The sequence below is a fragment of the Oncorhynchus clarkii genome, unplaced genomic scaffold, assembly GCF_045791955.1.
Source record: "Oncorhynchus clarkii lewisi isolate Uvic-CL-2024 unplaced genomic scaffold, UVic_Ocla_1.0 unplaced_contig_1723_pilon_pilon, whole genome shotgun sequence".
Lineage (NCBI taxonomy): Eukaryota > Metazoa > Chordata > Actinopteri > Salmoniformes > Salmonidae > Oncorhynchus > Oncorhynchus clarkii.
Genome location: NW_027260956.1, coordinates 263,834 through 280,000, shown reverse-complemented (window position 1 = coordinate 280,000; position 16,167 = coordinate 263,834). Strand labels below are relative to the sequence as shown.

The 16,167-nt window shown below is 42.7% G+C and overlaps 5 non-coding genes across 5 annotated transcripts; all 5 read left to right on the top strand.

Moving 5' to 3' along the window:
• Positions 1–3,896: 3,896 nt before the first annotated feature.
• Positions 3,897–3,969, top strand: trnar-ccu (transfer RNA arginine (anticodon CCU)). The gene has a single exon. It is a non-coding gene; the product is annotated as a tRNA-Arg (tRNA).
• Positions 3,970–4,715: 746 nt separating this feature from the next.
• trnar-ccu (transfer RNA arginine (anticodon CCU)) lies at positions 4,716–4,788 on the top strand. Its single transcript has one exon. It is a non-coding gene; the product is annotated as a tRNA-Arg (tRNA).
• Positions 4,789–10,164: 5,376 nt separating this feature from the next.
• trnar-ccu (transfer RNA arginine (anticodon CCU)) lies at positions 10,165–10,237 on the top strand. The gene has a single exon. It is a non-coding gene; the product is annotated as a tRNA-Arg (tRNA).
• A 2,934-nt stretch (positions 10,238–13,171) lies between these two features.
• Positions 13,172–13,244, top strand: trnar-ccu (transfer RNA arginine (anticodon CCU)). The gene has a single exon. It is a non-coding gene; the product is annotated as a tRNA-Arg (tRNA).
• A 1,835-nt stretch (positions 13,245–15,079) lies between these two features.
• Positions 15,080–15,152, top strand: trnar-ccu (transfer RNA arginine (anticodon CCU)). Its single transcript has one exon. It is a non-coding gene; the product is annotated as a tRNA-Arg (tRNA).
• Positions 15,153–16,167: the final 1,015 nt, after the last annotated feature.

Here is a 16,167-nt window from a genome sequence, read left to right as displayed (position 1 = left end):
GTTTCATGGGCATGTCTCAGTGCCATTATAATTTTTTTTTTTACCTCTTCCAACAGTTCGTATAGGTCATACTGTTTACACAGTATCCCAGTGGCCTAAGACACTGGACTCCTAAGCAATGGATTGTGAGTTCTAGTATTTTCTGAAGGGGATGAGAGCAGAGTGGCGCAGCGGAAGCGTGCTGGGCCCATAACCCAGAAGTCGATGTATCGAAACATCCTCTGCTAAACAGTTTATTTTAAGTGCGAACAACATTTTTTAAAAATGTGTCGTTTCATGGGCATGTCTCAGTGCCATTATATATATTTTTTTACCTCTTCCAACAGTTCGTATAGGTCATACTGTTTACACAGTATCCCAGTGGCCTAAGATACTGGACTCCTAAGCCAAAGATTTTGAGTTCTAGTCTTTTCTGAAGTGGCTGAGAGCAGAGTGGCGCAGCGGAAGCGTGCTGGGCCCATAACCCAGAAGTCGATGTATCGAAACATCCTCTGCTAAACAGTTTATTTTAAGTGCGAACAACATTTTTTAAAAATGTGTCGTTTCATGGGCATGTCTCAGTGCCATTATATATATTTTTTTACCTCTTCCAACAGTTCGTATAGGTCATACTGTTTACACAGTATCCCAGTGGCCTAAGATACTGGACTCCTAAGCCAAAGATTTTGAGTTCTAGTCTTTTCTGAAGTGGCTGAGAGCAGAGTGGCGCAGCGGAAGCGTGCTGGGCCCATAACCCAGAAGTCGATGGATCGAAACATCCTCTGCTAAACAGTTTATTTTAAGTGCGAACAACATTTTTAAAAAATGTGTCGTTTCATGGGCATAATGTCTCAGTGCCATTATACATTTTTTTTTACCTCTTCCAACAGTTCGTATAGGTCATACTGTTTACACAGTATCCCAGTGGCCTAAGATACTGGACTCCTAAGCCATGGATTGTGAGTTCTAGTCTTTTCTGAAGTGGCTGAGAGCAGAGTGGAGCAGTGGAAGCGTGCTTGGCCCATAACCCAGAGGTTGATGGATCGAAACCATCCTCTGCTAAACAGTTCATTTTAAGTGCGACCAACATTTTTAAAAAATGTGTCGTTTCATGGGCATGTCTCAGTGCCATTATATTTTTTTTTTTACCTCTTCCAACAGTTCGTATAGGTCATACTGTTTACACAGTATCCCAGTGGCCTAAGATACTGGACTCCTAAGCCATGGATTGTGAGTTCTAGTCTTTTCTGAAGTGGCTGAGAGCAGAGTGGAGCAGCGGAAGCGTGCTTGGCCCATAACCCAGAGGTTGATGGATCGAAACCATCCTCTGCTAAACAGTTCATTTTAAGTGCGAACAACATTTTTAAAAAATGTGTCGTTTCATGGGCATAATGTCTCAGTGCCATTATAATTTTTTTTTACCTCTTCCAACAGTTCGTATAGGTCATACTGTTTACACAGTATCCCAGTGGCCTAAGATACTGGACTCCTAAGCCATGGATTGTGAGTTCTAGTCTTTTCTGAAGTGGCTGAGAGCAGAGTGGCGCAGCGGAAGCGTGCTGGGCCCATAACCCAGAAGTCGATGGATCGAAACATCCTCTGCTAAACAGTTAATTTTAAGTGCGAACAACATTTTTTAAAAATGTGTCGTTTCATGGGCATGTCTCAGTGCCATTATATATATTTTTTTACCTCTTCCAACAGTTCGTATAGGTCATACTGTTTACACAGTATCCCAGTGGCCTAAGACACTGGACTCCTAAGCAATGGATTGTGAGTTCTAGTCTTTTCTGAAGTGGCTGAGAGCAGAGTGGAGCAGCGGAAGCGTGCTTGGCCCATAACCCAGAGGTTGATGGATCGAAACCATCCTCTGCTAAACAGTTCATTTTAAGTGCGAACAACATTTTTAAAAAATGTGTCGTTTCATGGGCATGTCTCAGTGCTATTATAATTTTTTTGTTTACCTCTTCCAACAGTTCGTATAGGTCATACTGTTTACACAGTATCCCAGTGGCCTAAGATACTGGACTCCTAAGCCATGGATTGTGAGTTCTAGTCTTTTCTGATGTGGCTGAGAGCAGAGTGGCGCAGCGGAAGCGTGCTGGGCCCATAACCCAGAGGTCGATGGATCGAAACCATCCTCTGCTAAACAGTTTATTTTAAGTGCGAACAACATTTTAAAAAAATGTGTCGTTTCATGGGCATAATGTCTCAGTGCCATTATAATTTTTTTTTTGCCTCTTCCAACAGTTCGTATAGGTCATACTGTTTACACAGTATCCCAGTGGCCTAAGATACTGGACTCCTAAGCCATGGATTGTGAGTTCTAGTCTTTTCTGAAGGTGATGAGAGCAGAGTGGCGCAGCGGAAGCGTGCTGGGCCCAAAACCCAGAGGTCGATGGATCGAAACCAACCTCTGCTAAACAGTTTATTTTAAGTGCGAACAACATTTTTAAAAAATGTGTCGTTTCATGGGCATAATGTCTCAGTGCCATTATACATTTTTTTTTACCTCTTCCAACAGTTCGTATAGGTCATACTGTTTACACAGTATCCCAGTGGCCTAAGATACTGGACTCCTAAGCCATGGATTGTGAGTTCTAGTCTTTTCTTAATTGGCTGAGAGCAGAGTGGCGCAGCGGAAGCGTGCTGGGCCCATAACCCAGAGGTCGATGGATCGAAACCATTCTCTGCTAAACAGTTAATTTTAAGTGCGAACAACATTTTTAAAAAATTTGTCGTTTCATGGGCATGTCTCAGTGCCATTATAATTTTTTTTTTTACCTCTTCCAACAGTTCGTATAGGTCATACTGTTTACACAGTATCCCAGTGGCCTAAGACACTGGACTCCTAAGCAATGGATTGTGAGTTCTAGTATTTTCTGAAGGGGATGAGAGCAGAGTGAAGCAGCGGAAGCGTGCTGGGCCCATAACCCAGAAGTCGATGGATCGAAACATCCTCTGCTAAACAGTTTATTTTAAGTGCGAACAACATTTTTTAAAAATGTGTCGTTTCATGGGCATGTCTTAGTGCCATTATATATATTTTTTTACCTCTTCCAACAGTTCGTATAGGTCATACTGTTTACACAGTATCCCAGTGGCCTAAGATACTGGACTCCTGAGCCAAAGATTTTGAGTTCTAGTCTTTTCTGAAGTGGCTGAGAGCAGAGTGGCGCAGCGGAAGCGTGCTGGGCCCATAACCCAGAGGTCGATGGATCGAAACCATCCTCTGCTAAACAGTTTATTTTAAGTGCGAACAACATTTTTAAAAAATGTGTCGTTTCATGGGCATAATGTCTCAGTGCCATTATACATTTTTTTTTACCTCTTCCAACAGTTCGTATAGGTCATACTGTTTACACAGTATCCCAGTGGCCTAAGATACTGGACTCCTTAGCCATGGATTGTGAGTTCTAGTCTTTTCTGAAGTGGCTGAGAGCAGAGTGGAGCAGCGGAAGCGTGCTTGGCCCATAACCCAGAGGTTGATGGATCGAAACCATACTCTGCTAAACAGTTCATTTTAAGTGCGAACAACATTTTTTAAAAATGTGTCGTTTCATGGGCATGTCTCAGTGCCATTATAATTTTTTTTTTACCTCTTCCAACAGTTAGTATAGGTCATACTGTTTACACAGTATCCCAGTGGCCTAAGATACTGGACTCCTAAGCCATGGATTGTGAGTTCTAGTCTTTTCTGAAGTGGCTGAGAGCAGAGTGGCACAGCGGAAGCGTGCTGGGCCCATAACCCAGAAGTCGATGGATCGAAACCATCCTCTGCTAAACAGATTATTTTCAAAAATGAAACGCAAACAGAAATTAGAAAGCTAAATTTCATTTGCGTGTCTCAGTGCTATCCAGTACACATTGTTTTTACTGCTTGTATCAGTTTGTACTATTTGCAAAAGGTAGACAGTGCCCCAGTGGCCTAATGGATAAGGCACTGGCCTCCTAAGCCAGGGATTGTGGGTTCAAGTCCCATCTGGGGTGGATGGAAGCAGAGTGGCGCAGCGGAAGCGTGCTATAACCCAGAAGTCGATGGATCGAAACATCCTCTGCTAAACAGTTTATTTTAAGTGCGAACAACATTTTTTTAAAATGTGTCGTTTCATGGGCATGTCTCAGTGCCATTATAATTTTTTTTTTACCTCTTCCAACAGTTAGTATAGGTCATACTGTTTACACAGTATCCCAGTGGCCTAAGATACTGGACTCCTAAGCCATGGATTGTGAGTTCTAGTCTTTTCTGAATTGGCTGAGAGCAGAGTGGCGCAGCGGAAGCGTGCTGGGCCCATAACCCAGAAGTCGATGGATCGAAACATCCTCTGCTAAACAGTTTATTTTAAGTGCGAACAACATTTTTTTAAAATGTGTCGTTTCATGGGCATGTCTTAGTGCCATTATATATATTTTTTTACCTCTTCCAACAGTTCGTATAGGTCATACTGTTTACACAGTATCCCAGTGGCCTAAGATACTGGACTCCTAAGCCAAAGATTTTGAGTTCTAGTCTTTTCTGAAGTGGCTGAGAGCAGAGTGGCGCAGCGGAAGCGTGCTGGGCCCATAACCCAGAGGTCGATGGATCGAAACCATCCTCTGCTAAACAGATTATTTTCAAAAATGAAACGCAAACAGAAATTAGAAAGCTAAATTTCATTTGCATGTCTCAGTGCTATCCAGTACACATTGTTTTTACTGCTTGTATCAGTTTGTACTATTTGCAAAAGGTAGACAGTGCCCCAGTGGCCTAATGGATAAGGCACTGGCCTCCTAAGCCAGGGATTGTGGGTTCAAGTCCCATCTGGGGTGGATGGAAGCAGAGTGGCGCAGCGGAAGCGTGCTGGGCCCATAACCCAGAGGTCGATGGATCGAAACCATCCTCTGCTAAACAGTTTATTTTAAGTGCGAACAACATTTTTAAAAAATATGTCGTTTCATGGGCATAATGTCTCAGTGCCATTATAAAATTTTTTTACCTCTTCCAACAGTTCGTATAGGTCATACTGTTTACACAGTATCCCAGTGGCCTAAGATACTGGACTCCTAAGCCATGGATTGTGAGTTCTAGTCTTTTCTGAAGTGGCTGAGAACAGAGTGGCGCAGCGGAAGCGTGCTGGGCCCATAACCCAGAAGTCGATGTATCGAAACATCCTCTGCTAAACAGTTTATTTTAAGTGCGAACAACATTTTTTAAAAATGTGTCGTTTCATGGGCATGTCTCAGTGCCATTATATATATTTTTTTACCTCTTCCAACAGTTCGTATAGGTCATACTGTTTACACAGTATCCCAGTGGCCTAAGATACTGGACTCCTAAGCCAAAGATTTTGAGTTCTAGTCTTTTCTGAAGTGGCTGAGAGCAGAGTGGCGCAGCGGAAGCGTGCTGGGCCCATAACCCAGAAGTCGATGTATCGAAACATCCTCTGCTAAACAGTTTATTTTAAGTGCGAACAACATTTTTTAAAAATGTGTCGTTTCATGGGCATGTCTCAGTGCCATTATATATATTTTTTTACCTCTTCCAACAGTTCGTATAGGTCATACTGTTTACACAGTATCCCAGTGGCCTAAGATACTGGACTCCTAAGCCAAAGATTTTGAGTTCTAGTCTTTTCTGAAGTGGCTGAGAGCAGAGTGGCGCAGCGGAAGCGTGCTGGGCCCATAACCCAGAAGTCGATGGATCGAAACATCCTCTGCTAAACAGTTTATTTTAAGTGCGAACAACATTTTTAAAAAATGTGTCGTTTCATGGGCATAATGTCTCAGTGCCATTATACATTTTTTTTTACCTCTTCCAACAGTTCGTATAGGTCATACTGTTTACACAGTATCCCAGTGGCCTAAGATACTGGACTCCTAAGCCATGGATTGTGAGTTCTAGTCTTTTCTGAAGTGGCTGAGAGCAGAGTGGAGCAGTGGAAGCGTGCTTGGCCCATAACCCAGAGGTTGATGGATCGAAACCATCCTCTGCTAAACAGTTCATTTTAAGTGCGACCAACATTTTTAAAAAATGTGTCGTTTCATGGGCATGTCTCAGTGCCATTATATTTTTTTTTTTACCTCTTCCAACAGTTCGTATAGGTCATACTGTTTACACAGTATCCCAGTGGCCTAAGATACTGGACTCCTAAGCCATGGATTGTGAGTTCTAGTCTTTTCTGAAGTGGCTGAGAGCAGAGTGGAGCAGCGGAAGCGTGCTTGGCCCATAACCCAGAGGTTGATGGATCGAAACCATCCTCTGCTAAACAGTTCATTTTAAGTGCGAACAACATTTTTAAAAAATGTGTCGTTTCATGGGCATAATGTCTCAGTGCCATTATAATTTTTTTTTACCTCTTCCAACAGTTCGTATAGGTCATACTGTTTACACAGTATCCCAGTGGCCTAAGATACTGGACTCCTAAGCCATGGATTGTGAGTTCTAGTCTTTTCTGAAGTGGCTGAGAGCAGAGTGGCGCAGCGGAAGCGTGCTGGGCCCATAACCCAGAAGTCGATGGATCGAAACATCCTCTGCTAAACAGTTAATTTTAAGTGCGAACAACATTTTTTAAAAATGTGTCGTTTCATGGGCATGTCTCAGTGCCATTATATATATTTTTTTACCTCTTCCAACAGTTCGTATAGGTCATACTGTTTACACAGTATCCCAGTGGCCTAAGACACTGGACTCCTAAGCAATGGATTGTGAGTTCTAGTCTTTTCTGAAGTGGCTGAGAGCAGAGTGGAGCAGCGGAAGCGTGCTTGGCCCATAACCCAGAGGTTGATGGATCGAAACCATCCTCTGCTAAACAGTTCATTTTAAGTGCGAACAACATTTTTAAAAAATGTGTCGTTTCATGGGCATGTCTCAGTGCTATTATAATTTTTTTGTTTACCTCTTCCAACAGTTCGTATAGGTCATACTGTTTACACAGTATCCCAGTGGCCTAAGATACTGGACTCCTAAGCCATGGATTGTGAGTTCTAGTCTTTTCTGATGTGGCTGAGAGCAGAGTGGCGCAGCGGAAGCGTGCTGGGCCCATAACCCAGAGGTCGATGGATCGAAACCATCCTCTGCTAAACAGTTTATTTTAAGTGCGAACAACATTTTAAAAAAATGTGTCGTTTCATGGGCATAATGTCTCAGTGCCATTATAATTTTTTTTTTGCCTCTTCCAACAGTTCGTATAGGTCATACTGTTTACACAGTATCCCAGTGGCCTAAGATACTGGACTCCTAAGCCATGGATTGTGAGTTCTAGTCTTTTCTGAAGGTGATGAGAGCAGAGTGGCGCAGCGGAAGCGTGCTGGGCCCAAAACCCAGAGGTCGATGGATCGAAACCAACCTCTGCTAAACAGTTTATTTTAAGTGCGAACAACATTTTTAAAAAATGTGTCGTTTCATGGGCATAATGTCTCAGTGCCATTATACATTTTTTTTTACCTCTTCCAACAGTTCGTATAGGTCATACTGTTTACACAGTATCCCAGTGGCCTAAGATACTGGACTCCTAAGCCATGGATTGTGAGTTCTAGTCTTTTCTTAATTGGCTGAGAGCAGAGTGGCGCAGCGGAAGCGTGCTGGGCCCATAACCCAGAGGTCGATGGATCGAAACCATTCTCTGCTAAACAGTTAATTTTAAGTGCGAACAACATTTTTAAAAAATTTGTCGTTTCATGGGCATGTCTCAGTGCCATTATAATTTTTTTTTTTACCTCTTCCAACAGTTCGTATAGGTCATACTGTTTACACAGTATCCCAGTGGCCTAAGACACTGGACTCCTAAGCAATGGATTGTGAGTTCTAGTATTTTCTGAAGGGGATGAGAGCAGAGTGAAGCAGCGGAAGCGTGCTGGGCCCATAACCCAGAAGTCGATGGATCGAAACATCCTCTGCTAAACAGTTTATTTTAAGTGCGAACAACATTTTTTAAAAATGTGTCGTTTCATGGGCATGTCTTAGTGCCATTATATATATTTTTTTACCTCTTCCAACAGTTCGTATAGGTCATACTGTTTACACAGTATCCCAGTGGCCTAAGATACTGGACTCCTGAGCCAAAGATTTTGAGTTCTAGTCTTTTCTGAAGTGGCTGAGAGCAGAGTGGCGCAGCGGAAGCGTGCTGGGCCCATAACCCAGAGGTCGATGGATCGAAACCATCCTCTGCTAAACAGTTTATTTTAAGTGCGAACAACATTTTTAAAAAATGTGTCGTTTCATGGGCATAATGTCTCAGTGCCATTATACATTTTTTTTTACCTCTTCCAACAGTTCGTATAGGTCATACTGTTTACACAGTATCCCAGTGGCCTAAGATACTGGACTCCTAAGCCATGGATTGTGAGTTCTAGTCTTTTCTGAAGTGGCTGAGAGCAGAGTGGAGCAGCGGAAGCGTGCTTGGCCCATAACCCAGAGGTTGATGGATCGAAACCATACTCTGCTAAACAGTTCATTTTAAGTGCGAACAACATTTTTTAAAAATGTGTCGTTTCATGGGCATGTCTCAGTGCCATTATAATTGTTTTTTTACCTCTTCCAACAGTTAGTATAGGTCATACTGTTTACACAGTATCCCAATGGCCTAAGATACTGGACTCCTAAGCCATGGATTGTGAGTTCTAGTCTTTTCTGAATTGGCTGAGAGCAGAGTGGCGCAGCGGAAGCGTGCTGGGCCCATAACCCAGAGGTCGATGGATCGAAACCATTCTCTGCTAAACAGTTAATTTTAAGTGCGAACAACATTTTTAAAAAATGTGTCGTTTCATGGGCATGTCTCAGTGCCATTATAATTTTTTTTTTTACCTCTTCCAACAGTTCGTATAGGTCATACTGTTTACACAGTATCCCAGTGGCCTAAGACACTGGACTCCTAAGCAATGGATTGTGAGTTCTAGTATTTTCTGAAGGGGATGAGAGCAGAGTGAAGCAGCGGAAGCGTGCTGGGCCCATAACCCAGAAGTCGATGGATCGAAACATCCTCTGCTAAACAGTTTATTTTAAGTGCGAACAACATTTTTTAAAAATGTGTCGTTTCATGGGCATGTCTTAGTGCCATTATATATATTTTTTTACCTCTTCCAACAGTTCGTATAGGTCATACTGTTTACACAGTATCCCAGTGGCCTAAGACACTGGACTCCTAAGCAATGGATTGTGAGTTCTAGTCTTTTCTGAAGTGGCTGAGAGCAGAGTGGAGCAGCGGAAGCGTGCTTGGCCCATAACCCAGAGGTTGATGGATCGAAACCATCCTCTGCTAAACAGTTCATTTTAAGTGCGAACAACATTTTTAAAAAATGTGTCGTTTCATGGGCATGTCTCAGTGCTATTATAATTTTTTTTTTACCTCTTCCAACAGTTCGTATAGGTCATACTGTTTACACAGTATCCCAGTGGCCTAAGATACTGGACTCCTAAGCCATGGATTGTGAGTTCTAGTCTTTTCTGAAGTGGCTGAGAGCAGAGTGGAGCAGCGGAAGCGTGCTTGGCCCATAACCCAGAGGTTGATGGATCGAAACCATCCTCTGCTAAACAGTTCATTTTAAGTGCGAACAACATTTTTAAAAAATGTGTCGTTTCATGGGCATAATGTCTCAGTGCCATTATAATTTTTTTTTACCTCTTCCAACAGTTCGTATAAGTCATACTGTTTACACAGTATCCCAGTGGCCTAAGATACTGGACTCCTAAGCCATGGATTGTGAGTTCTAGTCTTTTCTGAAGGTGATGAGAGCAGAGTGGCGCAGCGGAAGCGTGCTGGGCCCAAAACCCAGAGGTCGATGGATCGAAACCAACCTCTGCTAAACAGTTTATTTTAAGTGCGAACAACATTTTTTAAAAATGTGTCGTTTCATGGGCATGTCTCAGTGCCATTATATATATTTTTTTACCTCTTCCAAAAGTTCGTATAGGTCATACTGTTTACACAGTATCCCAGTGGCCTAAGACACTGGACTCCTAAGCCAAAGATTTTGAGTTCTAGTCATTTCTGAAGTGGCTGAGAGCAGAGTGGCGCAGCGGAAGCGTGCAGGGCCCATAACGCAGAGGTCGACGGATCGAAACCATCCTCTGCTAAACAGATTTTTTTCAAAAATGAAACGCAAACAGAAATTAGAAAGCTAAATTTCATTTGCATGTCTCAGTGCTATCCAGTACACATTGTTTTTACTGCTTGTATCAGTTTGTACTATTTGCAAAAGGTAGACAGTGCCCCAGTGGCCTAATGGATAAGGCACTGGCCTCCTAAGCCAGGGATTGTGGGTTCAAGTCCCATCTGGGGTGGATGGAAGCAGAGTGGCGCAGCGGAAGCGTGCTGGGCCCATAACCCAGAGGTCGATGGATCGAAACCATCCTCTGCTAAACAGTTTATTTTAAGTGCGAACAACATTTTTAAAAAATATGTCGTTTCATGGGCATAATGTCTCAGTGCCATTATATATATTTTTTTACCTCTTCCAACAGTTCGTATAGGTCATACTGTTTACACAGTATCCCAGTGGCCTAAGATACTGGACTCCTAAGCCATGGATTGTGAGTTCTAGTCTTTTCTGAAGTGGCTGAGAGCAGAGTGGCGCAGCGGAAGCGTGCTTGGCCCATAACCCAGAAGTCGATGGATCGAAACATCCTCTGCTAAACAGTTTATTTTAAGTGCGAACAACATTTTTTAAAAATGTGTCGTTTCATGGGCATGTCTCAGTGCCATTATATATATTTTTTTACCTCTTCCAACAGTTCGTATAGGTCATACTGTTTACACAGTATCCCAGTGGCCTAAGATACTGGACTCCTAAGCCAAAGATTTTGAGTTCTAGTCTTTTCTGAAGTGGCTGAGAGCAGAGTGGCGCAGCGGAAGCGTGCTGGGCCCATAACCCAGAAGTCGATGGATCGAAACATCCTCTGCTAAACAGTTTATTTTAAGTGCGAACAACATTTTTTTTAAATGTGTCGTTTCATGGGCATGTCTCAGTGCCATTATATATATTTTTTTACCTCTTCCAACAGTTCGTATAGGTCATACTGTTTACACAGTATCCCAGTGGCCTAAGATACTGGACTCCTAAGCCAAAGATTTTGAGTTCTAGTCTTTTCTGAAGTGGCTGAGAGCAGAGTGGCGCAGCGGAAGCGTGCTGGGCCCATAACCCAGAGGTCGATGGATCGAAACCATCCTCTGCTAAACAGTTTATTTTAAGTGCGAACAACATTTTTAAAAAATGTGTCGTTTCATGGGCATAATGTCTCAGTGCCATTATACATTTTTTTTTACCTCTTCCAACAGTTCGTATAGGTCATACTGTTTACACAGTATCCCAGTGGCCTAAGATACTGGACTCCTAAGCCATGGATTGTGAGTTCTAGTCTTTTCTGAAGTGGCTGAGAGCAGAGTGGAGCAGTGGAAGCGTGCTTGGCCCATAACCCAGAGGTTGATGGATCGAAACCATCCTCTGCTAAACAGTTCATTTTAAGTGCGACCAACATTTTTAAAAAATGTGTCGTTTCATGGGCATGTCTCAGTGCCATTATATATTTTTTTTTACCTCTTCCAACAGTTCGTATAGGTCATACTGTTTACACAGTATCCCAGTGGCCTAAGATACTGGACTCCTAAGCCATGGATTGTGAGTTCTAGTCTTTTCTGAAGTGGCTGAGAGCAGAGTGGAGCAGCGGAAGCGTGCTTGGCCCATAACCCAGAGGTTGATGGATCGAAACCATCCTCTGCTAAACAGTTCATTTTAAGTGCGAACAACATTTTTAAAAAATGTGTCGTTTCATGGGCATAATGTCTCAGTGCCATTATAATTTTTTTTTACCTCTTCCAACAGTTCGTATAGGTCATACTGTTTACACAGTATCCCAGTGGCCTAAGATACTGGACTCCTAAGCCATGGATTGTGAGTTCTAGTCTTTTCTGAAGTGGCTGAGAGCAGAGTGGCGCAGCGGAAGCGTGCTGGGCCCATAACCCAGAAGTCGATGGATCGAAACATCCTCTGCTAAACAGTTTATTTTAAGTGCGAACAACATTTTTTAAAAATGTGTCGTTTCATGGGCATTTCTCAGTGCCATTATATATATATTTTTTACCTCTTCCAACAGTTCGTATAGGTCATACTGTTTACACAGTATCCCAGTGGCCTAAGATACTGGACTCCTAAGCCAAAGATTTTGAGGTCTAGTCTTTTCTGAAGTGGCTGAGAGCAGAGTGGCGCAGCGGAAGCGTGCTGGGCCCATAACCCAGAGGTCGATGGATCGAAACCATCCTCTGCTAAACAGTTTATTTTAAGTGCGAACAACATTTTTAAAAAATGTGTCGTTTCATGGGCATAATGTCTCAGTGCCATTATACATTTTTTTTTACCTCTTCCAACAGTTCGTATAGGTCATACTGTTTACACAGTATCCCAGTGGCCTAAGATACTGGACTCCTAAGCCAAAGATTTTGAGTTCTAGTCTTTTCTGAAGTGGCTGAGAGCAGAGTGGCGCAGCGGAAGCGTGCTGGGCCCATAACCCAGAGGTCGATGGATCGAAACCATCCTCTGCTAAACAGTTTATTTTAAGTGCGAACAACATTTTTAAAAAATGTGTTGTTTCATGGGCATAATGTCTCAGTGCCATTATACATTTTTTTTTACCTCTTCCAACAGTTCGTATAGGTCATACTGTTTACACAGTATCCCAGTGGCCTAAGATACTGGACTCCTAAGCCATGGATTGTGAGTTCTAGTCTTTTCTGAAGTGGCTGAGAGCAGAGTGGAGCAGCGGAAGCGTGCTTGGCCCATAACCCAGAGGTTGATGGATCGAAACCATACTCTGCTAAACAGTTCATTTTAAGTGCGAACAACATTTTTTTAAAATGTGTCGTTTCATGGGCATGTCTCAGTGCCATTATAATTTTTTTTTTACCTCTTCCAACAGTTAGTATAGGTCATACTGTTTACACAGTATCCCAGTGGCCTAAGATACTGGACTCCTAAGCCATGGATTGTGAGTTCTAGTCTTTTCTGAAGTGGCTGAGAGCAGAGTGGCACAGCGGAAGCGTGCTGGGCCCATAACCCAGAAGTCGATGGATCGAAACCATCCTCTGCTAAACAGATTATTTTCAAAAATGAAACGCAAACAGAAATTAGAAAGCTAAATTTCATTTGCGTGTCTCAGTGCTATCCAGTACACATTGTTTTTACTGCTTGTATCAGTTCGTACTATTTGCAAAAGGTAGACAGTGCCCCAGTGGCCTAATGGATAAGGCACTGGCCTCCTAAGCCAGGGATTGTGGGTTCAAGTCCCATCTGGGGTGGATGGAAGCAGAGTGGCGCAGCGGAAGCGTGCTATAACCCAGAAGTCGATGGATCGAAACATCCTCTGCTAAACAGTTTATTTTAAGTGCGAACAACATTTTTTAAAAATGTGTCGTTTCATGGGCATGTCTCAGTGCCATTATAATTTTTTTTTTACCTCTTCCAACAGTTAGTATAGGTCATACTGTTTACACAGTATCACAGTGGCCTAAGATACTGGACTCCTAAGCCATGGATTGTGAGTTCTAGTCTTTTCTGAATTGGCTGAGAGCAGAGTGGCGCAGCGGAAGCGTGCTGGGCCCATAACCCAGAGGTCGATGGATCGAAACCATTCTCTGCTAAACAGTTAATTTTAAGTGCGAACAACATTTTTAAAAAATGTGTCGTTTCATGGGCATGTCTCAGTGCCATTATAATTTTTTTTTTTACCTCTTCCAACAGTTCGTATAGGTCATACTGTTTACACAGTATCCCAGTGGCCTAAGACACTGGACTCCTAAGCAATGGATTGTGAGTTCTAGTATTTTCTGAAGGGGATGAGAGCAGAGTGAAGCAGCGGAAGCGTGCTGGGCCCATAACCCAGAAGTCGATGGATCGAAACATCCTCTGCTAAACAGTTTATTTTAAGTGCGAACAACATTTTTAAAAAATGTGTCGTTTCATGGGCATAATGTCTCAGTGCCATTATAATTTTTTTTTACCTCTTCCAACAGTTCGTATAAGTCATACTGTTTACACAGTATCCCAGTGGCCTAAGATACTGGACTCCTAAGCCATGGATTGTGAGTTCTAGTCTTTTCTGAAGGTGATGAGAGCAGAGTGGCGCAGCGGAAGCGTGCTGGGCCCAAAACCCAGAGGTCGATGGATCGAAACCAACCTCTGCTAAACAGTTTATTTTAAGTGCGAACAACATTTTTTAAAAATGTGTCGTTTCATGGGCATGTCTCAGTGCCATTATATATATTTTTTTACCTCTTCCAAAAGTTCGTATAGGTCATACTGTTTACACAGTATCCCAGTGGCCTAAGACACTGGACTCCTAAGCCATGGATTGTGAGTTCTAGTCTTTTCTGAAGTGGCTGAGAGCAGAGTGGAGCAGCGGAAGCGTGCTTGGCCCATAACCCAGAGGTTGATGGATCGAAACCATCCTCTGCTAAACAGTTCATTTTAAGTGCGAACAACATTTTTAAAAAATGTGTCGTTTCATGGGCATAATGTCTCAGTGCCATTATAATTTTTTTTTACCTCTTCCAACAGTTCGTATAAGTCATACTGTTTACACAGTATCCCAGTGGCCTAAGATACTGGACTCCTAAGCCATGGATTGTGAGTTCTAGTCTTTTCTGAAGGTGATGAGAGCAGAGTGGCGCAGCGGAAGCGTGCTGGGCCCAAAACCCAGAGGTCGATGGATCGAAACCAACCTCTGCTAAACAGTTTATTTTAAGTGCGAACAACATTTTTTAAAAATGTGTCGTTTCATGGGCATGTCTCAGTGCCATTATATATATTTTTTTACCTCTTCCAAAAGTTCGTATAGGTCATACTGTTTACACAGTATCCCAGTGGCCTAAGACACTGGACTCCTAAGCCAAAGATTTTGAGTTCTAGTCATTTCTGAAGTGGCTGAGAGCAGAGTGGCGCAGCGGAAGCGTGCAGGGCCCATAACGCAGAGGTCGATGGATCGAAACCATCCTCTGCTAAACAGATTTTTTTCAAAAATGAAACGCAAACAGAAATTAGAAAGCTAAATTTCATTTGCATGTCTCAGTGCTATCCAGTACACATTGTTTTTACTGCTTGTATCAGTTTGTACTATTTGCAAAAGGTAGACAGTGCCCCAGTGGCCTAATGGATAAGGCACTGGCCTCCTAAGCCAGGGATTGTGGGTTCAAGTCCCATCTGGGGTGGATGGAAGCAGAGTGGCGCAGCGGAAGCGTGCTGGGCCCATAACCCAGAGGTCGATGGATCGAAACCATCCTCTGCTAAACAGTTTATTTTAAGTGCGAACAACATTTTTAAAAAATATGTCGTTTCATGGGCATAATGTCTCAGTGCCATTATATATATTTTTTTACCTCTTCCAACAGTTCGTATAGGTCATACTGTTTACACAGTATCCCAGTGGCCTAAGATACTGGACTCCTAAGCCATGGATTGTGAGTTCTAGTCTTTTCTGAAGTGGCTGAGAGCAGAGTGGCGCAGCGGAAGCGTGCTTGGCCCATAACCCAGAAGTCGATGGATCGAAACATCCTCTGCTAAACAGTTTATTTTAAGTGCGAACAACATTTTTTAAAAATGTGTCGTTTCATGGGCATGTCTCAGTGCCATTATATATATTTTTTTACCTCTTCCAACAGTTCGTATAGGTCATACTGTTTACACAGTATCCCAGTGGCCTAAGATACTGGACTCCTAAGCCAAAGATTTTGAGTTCTAGTCTTTTCTGAAGTGGCTGAGAGCAGAGTGGCGCAGCGGAAGCGTGCTGGGCCCATAACCCAGAAGTCGATGGATCGAAACATCCTCTGCTAAACAGTTTATTTTAAGTGCGAACAACATTTTTTTTAAATGTGTCGTTTCATGGGCATGTCTCAGTGCCATTATATATATTTTTTTACCTCTTCCAACAGTTCGTATAGGTCATACTGTTTACACAGTATCCCAGTGGCCTAAGATACTGGACTCCTAAGCCAAAGATTTTGAGTTCTAGTCTTTTCTGAAGTGGCTGAGAGCAGAGTGGCGCAGCGGAAGCGTGCTGGGCCCATAACCCAGAGGTCGATGGATCGAAACCATCCTCTGCTAAACAGTTTATTTTAAGTGCGAACAACATTTTTAAAAAATGTGTCGTTTCATGGGCATAATGTCTCAGTGCCATTATACATTTTTTTTTACCTCTTCCAACAGTTCGTATAGGTCATACTGTTT